This window comes from Triticum dicoccoides, chromosome 4B (genome assembly GCF_002162155.2).
Source record: "Triticum dicoccoides isolate Atlit2015 ecotype Zavitan chromosome 4B, WEW_v2.0, whole genome shotgun sequence".
Lineage (NCBI taxonomy): Eukaryota > Viridiplantae > Streptophyta > Magnoliopsida > Poales > Poaceae > Triticum > Triticum dicoccoides.
Window position 1 is genome coordinate 527,863,890 of NC_041387.1, and position 16,012 is coordinate 527,879,901.

The window sequence follows — 16,012 nt, forward strand, 5'->3', positions numbered from 1 at the left end:
CCAGGTTGCACTACTGGTTCCTATCCCCAGCCCTGGATCGGCTCAAGGAGCTCAGCCTTCATGCTAGACGTCCTTGCTCGCTGCCATTGTCCATGTTCCACCTCGCGCCCACGCTGCGCCACGCTACATTCGGGCGGTGCATTTTCCCTCGGATCAATGCCATGCGCGCTCTTCATCTCCCTAAATTTAAGCACCCCGAGCTCATTGCCATCCGCATCTCGAAGGAGGATTTGGAGCGCCTGCTTGTCGGCTGTACAATGCTTGAGTACCTTCATCTTCATGCGATGGATGGGTTCAGTAGCCTCCACATCACCTCGATGAATGTCCGTGCGATTTATGTGCATTGCTGGCGTCGCCCAAGGCTGTCAGTTGAGGTGTTTCACGATATTTTCATTGAGAATGCGCCTTTCCTCGAGAGATTGTATGTACATGATAAATTAGGTCTAGCAAGAATCAGGGTCATTCATGCACTGAAATTGACAGTGTTGGGCTATTCATGTGCTGAATTCAACGAACTTGTTACCGAAAGATTATCCGTTCAGGTACAACAGTCGTCTTCTTCTCCTTCTTATATATTATCAGACAACACATTTTATCTAATTGATGTTGATCTATATGTTCGCCTGTCATCTAGAAAATGATTCCCACAAGCTTGACCAGGCCTCTGCGCACAGTGAAGATCTTGGCACTACAATCTGTCGGCCCCGATCTGGATGAAGTTGTTACATTCCTTAGATGCTTTCCTTGCACGGAAAAGCTATACATCGAGGTGATGCTCCTTTCCTGTTAATTGTTAACCACAATGGAGCTCAATTTTTTGTTACTTTTACCCATGATTACAATGACAAATGTAGAATGATTTCTAAAGGGAATTTGGAGGATTTCAATACATATATTTTTTGAGATGCTAGTGTTGTACGCGTTTTATTCCTTCGCCCGACATGCTTTCATGACAAAAGTTTATCATGAAAGATTGTAGGTGGCATTTCACTCTTTTTGTGTATTTCATAAATCCTGCAAATCAAAGAGGCCCGAAGTGTTCAAATATGCAACTATGCACTAATATGTTGTCTTCGTTTGCAGATACTAGCAAGCCCGAAAGCAGAAAATCTCGGCGAATATAACAATCCCATGTAAAAGTAATTTTTTTCTTGATTTTTTTGTGACACCGGTATTTGGGAAAAACCAGTGTATCCATGTAGAAAACAGAAATGTGTATGATTTGATAACCTTTCTAGCATTTGATCAATAAATGGTAGGGGATAGTGATCCTTCCTAATGACTTTGTTTAGTTTTCTAAAATCAATTACCATCCTATATCCTGTTATAATTCTTTGTGGGATAAGTTCATTTTTATCATTAGGGACAAGAGTAATACCTCCCTTCTTAGGGACACAATGAACATGAATTACCCATCCACTATCAGCTATAGGACAGATTATACCTGCTTCCAGGAGCTTTAATATTTCATTTCTTACCACTTCCTTCATCTTAGGATTTAATCATCGCTGGTGATCAACAACTATCTTATCATCACGCTCCATATTAATCTTGTGCTGACATAGAGTGGGACTAATGCCCTTAAGATCATCAAGAGTATATCCAATTGCAGCATGATGCTTTCTCAGAGTTTTCAATAATCTCTTTTCTTCATGCTCTGAAAGGTTAGCACTAATAATAATAGGATATATGTCCTTTTCACCAAGGTAAGCATATTTCAATGTATCAGGCAATTGTTTTAATTCAAATGCAAGATCACCCTTAGGTGGAGGAGGACCTCCAAGAGTTTCAACAGGAAAATCGTGTGTGAGAATAGATTTTTGTTTGAAGAATATCTCATCTATTTTGTTTCTTTCATTCATATGCATATCATTTTCGTGGTCTAGCAAATATTGTTCTAGCAGATCAGTATGTGGCACAATAACAGAAGCAAGACCAATAAATTGATCCTTACTAGGCAGTTCTTTATCATGAGTTGTCTATGGAATTTGGAGAAATTAAACTCATGAGACACATCACCAAAGTTAACACTAATATTTTCCTTAGTGTAATCAATCTTAGCATTAACTGTATTCAGGATTGGTCTACCAAATAGTATGGAACAAAAATCATCTTGTGGAGAACCAAGAAATAGAAAATCAGTAGGGTATTTTATTTTCCCACACAAGACTTGAACATCTCTAACAATCCCAAGTGGAGTAATAATGTCTCTATTAGCAAGCTTAATTGTAACATCAATATCTTCTATTTCAGCAGGGGCAATATCATTCATAATTTCTTGATATAACATAAATGGGATAGAACTTACACTAGCACCCAAATCACATAAACCATGATAACAATGATCTCCTATCTTAACTGAGACAACAGGCATGCCAACAACAGGTTTATTCTTATCTTTATGATCGGGCTTAGCAATTCTAGCAGCATCACCACATAAATAGATAACATGCTCATCATATTATCGACCAAGAGATCTTTAACTGTAGAAACATTTGGTTCAATTTTAATTTGTTCATAGGGTGTAGGTGTTCTTATATAACTTTTGTTGACCATAGTTGAAACCTTAGCATGTTCTTTTATCCTTCCAGGAAAAGGGGGTTTCTCAATCTAAGTAGTAGGAATAACTGGATTAACACTATAAGTAATAATTTCTTCTTTAGCTTTAGTAGGTTATTCTACTTTTACTTCAATAGGGGGGATGATACTTAAACCACTTATCCTTGGGGAGATCAACATGAGTAGCAAATGATTCACAGAAAGAAGCTACTATCTCAGAGTCAAGTCCATACGTTTAGTGCTAAACTTATGAAAAGCATCAGTATCCGTAAAATATTTAACACAATCAAACTCAAGCTTTATACTTGACTCTTTACCTTTGTCGAGTTCCCAATCTTCAGAGTTGCGTTTAATTCTTTCCAAAAGATCCCTTCTGAATTCAATAGTCTTCTTCATAAAAGAACCAGTACAAGTAGTATCGAGCATGGATTGATCATTACGATAAAGTCGAGCATTAAAATTATGCATTATAATTTCTCTTGAGAGCTCATGATTGAGGCACGAATACATCATTGACTTAAGCCTCCACGAAGCTTGAGTGATACTTTATCCTTCACAAGGCCAAAAATTGTATATATAATTCCAATCACGATGAACTAGATGCATAGGATAAAACTTCTGATGAAATTCCAATTTCAATCGGTTCCAATCTCATATTCCAATATCATCAGATAGCATATACCATGTCAATGCTTTTCCCCTAAATATAAAGGGAAAAAATTCTTCTTGACTCCATCTTAGAAGAAATTGCAAGGTTAAACAATCCACAAATTTCATCCACATATATCAGGTGCATAACAGGATGCACCGTTCCATCTCCTGCATAAGGACTAGCTAGCAGTTTCTCTATCATACTCGAAGGAATAATAAATATTTTCAGTAGGTGTAGTAGGTCGAGGGACACCTCTTTGTGCTTCCGGTCGAGGTGAAGATACCCCGAACAAGCCCCTCAAAGGATTACTTTCCATAGTGACAAGTGACAGTAGATTTTAGCACATAATATAAATGTTTCCTTACCAAATTCCACTCACCAAAGGTGCTTCACTCCCTGGCAACGGCGCCAGAAAAGATTCTTGATGACACACAAGTATAGGGGATCAATCGTCCTTTCAATAAGGAAGAGTATCGAACCCAACGAGGAGCAGAAGGAAATGACAAGCGTTTTTCAGAAAAGGTATTCTCTGCAAGCACTGAAATTATCAGTAACAAATAGTTTGGTAGCAAGGTAATTCGTAACGGTTAACAACTAACAATTGTAACAAAGGTGTAGCAAGGTAGCCCAATCGTTTTTATAGGAAAGTACAAGCATGGTCGAACTCTTATATAAAGCAAAGCGCTCCCGAGGACACAAGGGAATTATCATCAAGTTAGTTTTCATCATGCTCATACGATTCGCATTCGCTACTTTGATAATTTGATATGTGGGTGGACTGGTGCTTGGGTGCTATCCTTACTTGGACGAGCCTCCCACTTAGGATTAACCCCTCTCGCAAGCATCCGCAACTACGAAAGAAGAATTAAGATAAATCTAACCATAGCATTAAACATGTGGATCCAAATCAGCCCCTTACGAAGCAACACATAAACTAGGGTTTAAGCGTCTGTCACTCTAGCAATCCATCATCTACTTGCTACTTCCCAATGCCTTCCCCTAGGCCCAAATAATGGTGAAGTGTCATGTAGTCGACGTTCATGATTGCTTGTATCTGCGTTGGTATTTCCCCAAAGAGGAGAGGATGATGCAGCACAACAACAGTAAGTATTTCCCTCAGTTATGGAATCAAGGTTATCAATCCAGTAGGAGAACCAAGCAATACTATGCAAACGGTACCTGCACACAAAGAACAAATACTTGCAACCTAATGCGTAAGAGGGGTTGTCAATCCCTCCTCTATATTGAGATAAATTAAATTGTATGAGATTGGATAAATAGATCTGACAAAAAACAAAATAGAATAAATAAATAAAAAGTGCAGCAAGGTATTTTTGGGTTTTGGAATAATAGATCTAAAAACAATATGATAGAAAATAGACCTGGGGGCTGTAGATTTCACTAGTGGCTTCTCTCGAGAAAATAGCATATGGTGGGTAAACAAATTACTATTGGGCAATTGATATAAGAGCAAATAATTATGACGATATCCAAGGCAATGATCATGTATATAGGCATCACGTCCAAGATTAGTAGATCGAAATGATTCTGCATCTACTACTATTACTCCACACATTGACCGCTATCCAGCATGCATCTAGTGCATCAAGCTCATGGGGAAACGGAGTAATGCAATAAGAACGATGACATGATGTAGACAAGATCTATTCATGTAGGAATAGACCCCATGTTTTAATCCTTTATGGCACGATACATGCGTGTCACGTCTCCTTCTGTCACTGAGATTGAGCACCGCAAGATCGAACCCATCACAAAGCACCGCTTCCCGTTACAAGAAAAATTAATATAGTTGGCAAAACCAAACCAAAGTTTCTGAGAAGAAATATGAGGCTATAATAATCATGCATATAAGAGATCAAATAAGACTCAAATAATATTCATAGATAGATCTGATCATAAACTCACAATTCATCGGATCCCAACAAACACACCGCAAAAAGTCATTACATCAAATTGATCTCCAAGAACATCGAGGAGAACATTGTATTGAGAATCAAAAAGAGAGAAGAAGCCATCTAGCTACTGCCTACTGACCCATAGGTCTGTGGTAAACTACTCACGCATCATCGGAGGAGCACCAATGAGGATGATGAACCCCTCCGTGATCATGTTCCCCCTCCGGCAAGGTGTGGAAATAGGGCTCTAGATTGGATCTCGTGGTTCTAGAACTTGGAGCTGCTGGAATTGTTTTTCATCGACTCCCGAGCTGAGAGGCGGTGGAGAGGGGGCCAATGGGCCCCTCTACCCACCAGGGCGCGCCAGGGGCCTCTAGCGCGCCTTGGCGCCGTGTGGGCTGAGGACCCACAAGTACAGGGGATTAATCATAGTCCTTTTGATAAGTAAGAGTGTCGAACCCAATGAGGAGCAGAAGGAAATGACAAGTGGTTTTCAGCAAGGTATTTTCTGCAAGCACTAAAATAGCCGTTAACAGATAGTTTGATCGCAAGATAATTTGTAACGGACAAGTAACAGTAACGGTAAATAAAGTGCAGGGTAGCCCAATCCTTTTGTGGCAAAGGACAGGCCAAAATAGTCTCTTATGATAAGCAAAGTGTTCTTGAGGGTACACGGGAATTTCATCATGTTGGTTTTATTCGTGTTCGCTACTTTGATAATTCGATATGTGGGTGGATCGGTGCTTAGGTGTTATTCTTACTTGAATAAACCTCCTACTATGATTAACACCCTCGCAAGCATCTGCAACTACAATAAAAGTATTAAGATAAAATCTAACCATAGCATTAAACATTTGGATCCAAATCGGTCCCCTACAAAGTAGCGCATAAACTAGGGTTTAAGCTTCTGTCCTCTAGCAACCCATCATCTAATAACTACTCCAACATGCATTGCCTTAGGCCCAAGTATGTTGAAGTGCCATGTAGTCGACGTTCACATGACACCACTAAGGGAATCACAACATACATATCATCAAAATATCGAACACATATCAAGTTCACATGATTACTTGCAAAATGACTTCTCCCGTGACCTCAAGAACAAAAGTAACTACTCAGAAATGATAATCATGCTCAAGATCAGAGGGGTATTAAATAGCATAATGGATCTGAACATATAATCTTCCAGCAAATAAACCATATAGTAATCAACTACAAGATGTAATCAACACTACTTGTCACCCACAGGTACCAAATATGAGGTTTCGGTACAAAGATTGAACACAAGAGATGAACTAGGGTTTGAGAGGAGACGGTGTTGTTGAAGATGTTGGTGGTGATTGGCCTCCCAAAGGTGAGAGGGTTGTTGGTGATGATGATGGCTTCGATTTCCCCCTCCGGGAGGGAAGTTCTCGCAAAATCACTCCACCGAAGGGCAAAAGTGCTCCTGCCCAAGTTCCACCTCGAGATGATGGTGCTCCGTCCCTAAAGTCCTCTCCTTACTTTTTCTAGATCAAAATGACCTATATACCAGAAGATGGGTACCGGAGGTGGGCTGGGCCGAGCACAACCCACCAGGGTGTGCCTGGGGGCCCTAGCGCGCCCTGGTGTCTTGTTCTCACCAGGTGGCCCCCTCTGGTAGTTATTTGCTCCAGTAGTTTTTATATATTCCAAAACAATTCTCTGTAAATTTTTAGCTTATTTGGAGATGTACAGAATAGGTAACTCTAATGTAGCTTTTTCAGGTCCAGAATTCCAGCTGTCAGCATTCTCCCTCTTTGTGTAAACCTTGCATATTATGAGAGAAAAGGCATTACAATTACTCCATAAAGCATTATTATGCATAAAAACATTATAAATAACAGTAGGAAATCATGATGCAAAATGGACGTATCAACTCCCCCAAGCTTAGACCACGCTTGTCCTCAAGCGAAAAATCGATATCAAAAAACATGTCCACATGCTTAGAGAGAGAGAGGTGTCGATATAAACAAAATACAGACATAATAGCATCATGCTTATTATCATAACAACAACGAACTTTGACATAAAACTTTATCACACAACTTTTATCATATAACTTCTCATGAACAAGTAACAATTCATCATAACATCAAAGTATAAAACATAAACTCTATTGAAAACCAACAAACTATGTTCTCAGTCTACTTTGCAACTACAATTCATCATATTTTCGGGAAGGTTCATGTATCGGAGCCTTTTGGCAAGTTCACATACTCAACCATCATTTAATATTCTATGATTGCTAATAGTCACAGCATACCCATGAGCAAAAAGTTTCAACCTGACACATAGAAAGATATGGGCTTATAGTTTTGCCTCCCAACATATTCAGCTCAAGGGTGATATCAACAATAATAATTCATGCTCACGCATATCCAACTGGATATATGTGCCTACATCTTTCCTCACCACATGATGCTTGCAAAAAGAGAAAATAAAAAGGAATAGGGAAGAATACTTTGACTCTTTCATAAAAGTAAATACATAAAAGTAAAAGATAGGCCCTTCGCAGAGGGAAGTAGAGGTTCTCATGCGCTTTTAGGTTTGTATGCCAAATCCCTTAATGCAAAAGAACGTCACATTATATTGTCCCTTATGATAGCAACATTTATTATGTAGTTCGTCGCTTTTATTACTTTGCCATCACAAGTTCATACAACGCTCAATTTTCTCTTACCCCAAATGATCCAACACATTTACAAGCAATTTTATTGCCTTGTTGCACCGATGACAACTTACTTGAAGGATCTTACTCAATTCATAGGTAGGTATGGTGGACTCTCAAAATAAGATTTTGGGTTTAAGGTTTTTGGATGCACAAGTAGTATCTCTACTTAGTGCGGAGTTTTTGGCTAGCAAAGGTATTGAGCAAGCACCATATGTTAAATGATCTATGACAATATAACTTCTATGTGAATATGAACAAACATAAATCATTATGTTGTTTTCCTTGTCCAACATCAATAATTTTGTCATATAATAATTGATGGGGGCTCACAATCATAAAAGATGTCCAAGATAGTATTTGCATGTGAATCTTCTCTTCCCTTATTAATGCTTTCATGAATTGTATCATTGACCAATGCTATGTTTGTCAACTTCCAATAAATTTTACCACTTATACTTTTCCTCATGTGATGCCATTACTTACCATAAGATTAGCATATGATCTTTTTCATTATTCCATTTTCTTTTTGTTGAAACAAAAAAGTAAACAAACCAAACTCAAACTACTCTTTATTATATATCTCGCACACAATTACATAGATAGATAGATCACTAATCAAGCACTCGAAAATAGAGCGAACTAAGCTTTTATTCAACTAATTCTTAGGATAACTAAAGATCAAACTAAAATAGATAAAGGCAAAAAAAGTGGTGGTGATACGATACCGGGGCACCTCCCCCAAGCTTGGAAAAAGCCAAGGGTAGTGCCCATACCCGTTACTCAAGTCTCCTTTCGTGGGGAAGATGATGACGGTGGTGGTGATGAGGTAGTAGCGAGCTTATCCTCCGGATTCCATGGCAGCGGTTCACCATCATAAGAGGAAGCGTGAGCCTCATGTGTCCTGTAACTGGTAGCTAAACTCACACCTTTAAATCTTGCCTCATATTCAAAGACTTGATTTTGGAGATGATAGATTTGGCTTTATAGGAAGTTGATTTGCTCGTTGAGGGTCAAGAAGATGTCCTTCATGGACCAACCATCCACCTTGTGATCACGGGTGAAATCCGTAATCATGAGGTGATTAGCAATGAGTCCACGCTCCACCATCCCCTTGCACTTAAAGACCTCCTGTTCCATGGCTTCGAGCCTCGCCTCCACAGTTCTCTTCCCTTTGGGCCCTTGAACATACCGGATGTGGAGCACCCCCTCATGCATCTTGATGGTTTGAGGGTGCTTCATCACCTCTGACAAGTAGGGGTTGATTACCCTCTCGAAGAACTTGTCCTTGGAGGAGCTCCGTGTGGCCATGGTGATCTAGATCTGTTAGAAAATAGCAAGAAAGAATAATAGAGGATTTCTTTCCGATACAGTGGTCAATACGTTCAGGGGGTATATAAAGATTTTTTATATTGGGAAACAAGCAAACGAGAGGAAAACGAAATCGGGAAGGTTCTCGAGGTGGGCACAACCCACATGGGCACGCCCGGAAAGGCAGGCGCGCCCTGGTGTCTTCTGCCCTCGGTTGCCTTCCTGGTTATTTCTTATTATACTATTTTTTTTAATATTCCAAAACTGACAGAAAATATTTTTGCGGATTGTTTTTGAGTCCGTTTACTTATAATATCGCGTACCTCCTCTTTCTCAGGATTCTGGAATGTTCCAGAAGGTTTATTTTATGTGTTCCTCTGGTGTCATGGTTTGAATAATATTGCTTTCAACATTAATAGGCATACCTGAGATATAGTGTTTAATTCTTTGCCTATAACCACCTTCAGATTAGTACCTTAAGCATTATCAATTTTGATAGCTCCAGATCGATAAACCTCTTCGGTAATATATGGTCCTTCCCATTTGGAAAGAAGTTTTCCTGCAAAGAATCTAAAACGGGAGTTGTACAAAAGAACATATTCACCCACTTTGAATTCCCACTTTTGGATTCTTTTATCATGCCATCTTTTAACCTTTTCGTTAAATAGTTTGGCATTTTCATAAGCTTGGGTTATCCATTCATATAGTGAGCTAATATCAAATAACCTCTTTTCACTGGCAAGCTTGAAGTCACAATTAAGTTCTTTAATTTCCCAATATGCTTTATGTTCTAACTCAAGAGGCAAATGACAAGCTTTTCCATAAACCATTTTATAAGGAGACATACCCATAGGATTTTTATAAGTTGTCATGTAGGCCCAAAGCGCATCATCCAATTTCTTAGACCAATTCTTTCGGGGCCTATTGACAGTCTTTTGTAATATTAGTTTAATTTCTCTATTGCTAAGTTCAACTTGACAACTAGATTGAGGATGGTAGGGCGGTGCAATTCTATGATTAACATCATATTTAGCAAGCATTTTATGGAAAGCACCATGAATAAATTGTGAACCACCATCAGTCATTAAATATCTAGGGACTCCAGACCTTGGGAAAATAACTTCTTTAAGCATTTTAATGGAAGTGTTATGATCAACACTACTAGTTGGAATAGCTTCTACCCACTTAGTAACATAATCAATAGCAACCAAAATCTGTGTATAACCATTAGAGGAAGGAAAAGGTCCCATATAATCAAAACCCCAAACATCGAATGGTTCAACAACAAGTGAATAATTCGTAGGCATTTCCTGACGCTTACTGATATTACCTTTCCTTTGGCATTCATCACAAGATAAAACAAACGGGCATCCTTGAAGAGAGTAGGCAAATCAAAACCAGATTGCAATACCTTGTGAGCAATTCCATCTCCCGCATGATGACCTCCATAAGCTTCGGAGTGACATTTTCAAAGGATTTTTTCCTGTTCATGCTCAAGTACATAACATCTAATAATACCATCTACTCCTTTACAATGATGCGAGTCATCCAAAAAGTAATGTCTTAAATCATAGAAGATTTTTTATTTTGTTGGTATGTGAAACTAGGTGGTATATATATTTAGCAACAATGTAATTAGCATAGTCAGCATATCAAGGAGTGTTATGAGAAAAAATTATTGCAGCTAGTTGTTCATCAGGAAAGCTGTCATCAATAGGTAGTGGGTCATCAAGAATATTTTCTAACCTAGACAAGTTATCAGCTATGGGGTTCTCAGCGCGTTTTCTATCAGTGATATTTATATCAAATTCTTGTAGCAAGAGAACCCACCTGATGAGTCTAGGTTTATCATCTTTCTTTTCCATAAGATAGTTTATAGCAGCATGATCAGTGTGAAAATCAACAATGTAAGATCTGAATTTGTCACAAGCAAACACAACTGCTAAAAATTCTTTTTCAGTAGTAGCATAGTCTCGTTGGGCATTGTCTAGAGTTTTTCTAGCATGATGAATAACATTTATTTTATTATCAACTCTTTTTACTAGAACAACACCAACATCATAATCACTAGCATCACGCATAAGTTCAAAAGGCAAATTCCAGTCAGGTGGTTGAACAATAGGTGCAGAAGTTAAGGCTTTCTTAAGTGTTTCAAAGGCTTATACACAATCATCATCAAAAACAAATGGAACATCCTTTTGTAAAAGATTTGTAAGAGTCCTAGAAATTTTAGAGAAGTCTTTGATAAACCTCCTATAAAAAAAGCATGACCAAGGAAACTATGAATACCTTTAATATCTTTAGGACATGGCATTTTCTCAATTGCATCAACTTTAGCTTTATCCACCTCAATACCTCGTTCAGAAATTTTATGCCCCAAGACAATACCTTCATTAACCATAAAGTGGCACTTCTCCCAATTCAAGACAAGATTAGTTTGCTCACATCTCTTAGAAACTCGATCAAGGTTGCTTAAGCAATCATCAAAAGAAGTTCCATAAACAGAAAAATCATCCATGAAAACCTCAACAATCTTTTCACGAAAATCAGAGAATATAGTAGTCATACATCTTTGAAATGTAGCAGGTGCATTGCATAAACCAAAATGCATACGTCTATAAGCATAAGTTCCAAAAGAGCAAGTAAAGGTGGTTTTCTCTTGATCAGGTTGCGACACAGGTATTTGAGAAAAACCAGAATATCCATCAAGAAAATAGAAGTGTGTGTGCTTAGATAGTCTTTCTAGCATTTGATTAATAAAAGGCAGAGGATAATGATCTTTTCTAGTTGCTTTATCTAGTTTTCTGAAATCAATTACCATTCTATAGCCAGTGATAATTCTTTGTGGAATAAGTTCATTTTATCATTAGGAACAACAGTAATACCTCCCTTCTTAGGGACACAATGAATGGGACTTACCCATCTACTATCAGCTATGGGATAGATTATACCTGCTTCTAGAAGCTTTAATATTTCAGTTCTTACCACTTCTTTCATCTTAGGATTCAAACATCGTTGGTGATCAACAACGGGTTTCATCAGTTTCCATATTAATCTTGTGCTGATAGAGAGTGGGACTAATACACTTAAGATCATCAAGAGTATATCCAATAGCAGCTCGGTGCTTCTTCAGAATTTTCAGTAATCTTTCTTCTTCATGTTCTGAAAGGTTAGCACTAATAATAATATTTATATTTTTCTCATCAAGATAAGCATATTTCAAAGTGTCAGGCAATTGTTTTAATTCAAACACAAGATCACCTTTAGGTGGAGGAGGACCTCCTAGAGTTTCAATAGGCAAACTGTGTTTGAGCAGAGGTCGGTGTTCAAAGAAAATTTTATCTATTTCATTTCTTTCATGCATATGCATATCATTTTCATGTTCTAGCAAATATTGTTCTAGTGGATCAGTAGGAGGCACAACAATAGAAGCAAGACCAATTATTTCATCCTTACTAGATAATTATTTCTTATGAGGTTGTCTACTAAACTTGGAGAAATTAAGCTCATGAGACTCATCACCAAAGCTAACATCAGTAGTTTGTTTCTCACAATCTATTTTCGCATTAATGGTGTTCAAGAAAGGTCTACCAAAGATAATGGGACAAAAGTCATCTTGTGGGGAACAAAGAACTAGAAAATCAGTAGGATATTTTATTTTCCCACACAAGACTTCAACATCTCTAACAATAATCCCAAATGGCGTGATGGTGTCTCTATTAGCAAGTTTAATAGTAACATTTATGTCTTCTATTTCAGCGGGTGATATGTCATCCATAATTTCTTGGTATAAGGTAAAAGGAATAGCACTCACGCTAGCACCTAAGACACATAAACCAAGATAACAATGATATCCTATCTTAACTGAGACAAGAGGCACGCCAACAACAGGCCTATGTTTATCTTTTTCATCGGGTTTAGCAATTCTAGCAGCTTCATCACAGAAGTAAATAACATGCCCATCAATATTTTATACCACGAGATCTTTAACCATAGCAACACTTGGTTCTAATTCAATTTGCTCAAAAGGTTTAGGTGCTTTAATATTACTTTTGCAAACCAGAGTTGAAACCTTAGCATGTTCCTTTATCCTAATAGGGAAAGGTGGTTTTTCAATATAGGCAGTACGCACAACTGGATCAACATTGTAAATAATAGTTTCATCTTTAGCTATTACCAATTCTTTAATTTATTCTTTAATAGGGGATGATATTTAAACCACTTATCCTTAGAGAGATCAACATGAGTAGCAAAAGATTCACAAAAAGAGGCTACTATCTCAGAGTCAAGTCCATATTTAGTGCTAAACTTGTGAAAAGCATCGGTATTCATAAAAGATTTAACACAATCAAACTCAAGCTTAATACCTGACTCTTTACCTTCGTTGAGTTTCTAATCTTCAGAGTTGCGTTTAACTCTTTCTAAAAGATCCCACCTGAATTCAATAGTCTTCTTCATAAAAGAACCAGTACAAGAAGTATCAAGCATGGATTGATCATCACGAGAAAGCCAAGCATAAAAATTTTGAACAATAATTTCTCTAAAAAGATCATGATTGGAGAATGAATATAACATTGACTTAAGCCCCCCCACCCAAGCTAGAGTGATACTTTCTCCTTCACGAGGCCAAAAATTATATATATAATTCCGATCACGATGAACGAGATGCATTGGATATTTGTTTTTGTGAAACTCCAATTTCCATCAATTTCAGTTCCAAGATCCAATATCATTGCATAGCCTATACCATGCCAATGATTTTCCCTTCAAAGATAAAGGGAAAACCTTCTTCTTAGCTTCATCTTCGGATAAACCTGCAAGCTTAAATAATCCACAAATTTCATCCACATAGATCAAGTGCATAACAGGATGTTCGGTTCCATCTCCTGCATAAGGATTAGCTAGCAGTTGTTCTATAATACCCGAAGGAATTTCATAAACAATATTTTTAGTAGGTGCACTAGATTGAGGGGCAACTAATTGTGCTTCCGGTCGAGGTGAAGATACCTTGAACAAACCCCTCAAAGGATGGTTTTCCATAGTAGCAAGTGACAGTAAATTTCAGCGCGTAGTAATAATTTTTCCTTACCGATTTCCACTTACCAAGAGCGCTTCACTCCCTGGCAACGGCGCCAGAAAAAAGTCTTGTTGATCCACAAGTATAGGGGATCAATCGTAGTCCTTCTGATAAGTAAGAGTGGCAAACCCAATGAGGGGCAGAAGGAAAGGACAAGTGGTTTTCAGCAAGGTATTTTCTGCAAGCACTAAAATAGTCGGTAACAGATAGTTTGAGAGCAAAACAATTTGTAACGGACAAGTAAGATAACGGCAAATAAAGTGCAAGAAGGAATCCCAATACTTTTGTGGCAAAGGACAGGCCAAAACGGTCTCTTATGATAAGCAAAGCGTTCTTGAGGGTACTTGGGAATTTCACCATGTCACTTTCATCATGTTGGTTTGATTCCTGTTCGCTACTTTGATAATTTGATATGTGGGTGGATTGGTGTTTAGGTGATGTTCTTACTTGAACAAGCCTCCTACTTATGATTAACCCCCTCACAAGCATCTGCAACTACAAGAAAAGTATTAAGATAAAATCTAACCATAGCATTAAACATTTGGATCCAAATCGGTCCCTTATGAAGTAGCGCATAAACTAGGGTTTAAGCTTCTGTCACTCTAGCAACCCATCATCTAATAACTACTCCACAATGCATTCCCTTAGGCCCAAGTATGTTGAAGTGCCATGTAGTCAATGTTCACGTGACACCACTAAGGGAATCACAACATACATATCATCAAAATATCGAATATATATCAAGTTCACATGATTACTTGCAACAAGACTTCTCCCGTAACCTTAATAATAAAACTAACTACTCACAAACGATAATCATGCTCAAGATCAGAGAGATATTAAATATCATAGTGGATCTGAACCTATAATCTTCCACCAAATAAACCATATAGTAATCAACTACAAGATGTAATCAACACTACTAGTCACCCACGGGTACCAAACTGAGGTTCCGGTATAAAGATTGAACACAAGATATGAACTAGGGTTTGAGAGGAGACAGTCTTGTTGAAGATGTTGATGGAGATTGGCCTCCCAAAGATGAGAGGGTTGTTGGTGATGACGATGGCTTCGATTTCCCCCTCCGGGAGGGAAGTCCCCCTGGCGGAATCACTCCACCAGATGGCAAAAGTGCTCCTGCCCAAGTTCCGCCATGAGACGACGACGCTCCATCCTAAAAAGTCCTCTCCTTATTTTTTTTTTCTAGGTCAAAATGACCTATATACCAGAAGATGGGCACCGGCGGTCGGCTGGGCTGAGCATAACCCACCAGGGCACGCTTGGGGGCCCTGGCGCGCCATGGTGTCTTGTGCTCACCAGATGGCCCTCCTCTGCTAGTTATTTGCTCCAGTATTTTTTATGTATTCCAAAATAATTCTCCGTAAATTTTCAGCTCATTTGGAGATGTGAAGAATAGGTAACTCTGATGTAACTTTTTCAGGTCTAGAATTCCAGTTGCCGGCATTCTCTCTCTTTGTATAAACCTTGCATATTATGAGAGAAAAGGCATTAGAATTACTCCATAAAGCATTATTATGCATAAAAACATTATAAATAATAGTAGGATATCATGATGCCCCACGAGCCTCCTAATACGTCTCCATCGTATCTACTTTTCCAAACTTTGTTGCCCTTATTTTGGACTCTAATTTGCATGATTTGAATGGAACTAACCCGGACTGATGCTGTTTTCAGCAGAATTGCCACAGTGTTATTTTTCTGCAAAAATATAAGTTCTCGGATTGGCCTAAAATTTACGAAGAATTTTTGTGGAGCATATAAATAATACTACCAGAAAAAGATACCAG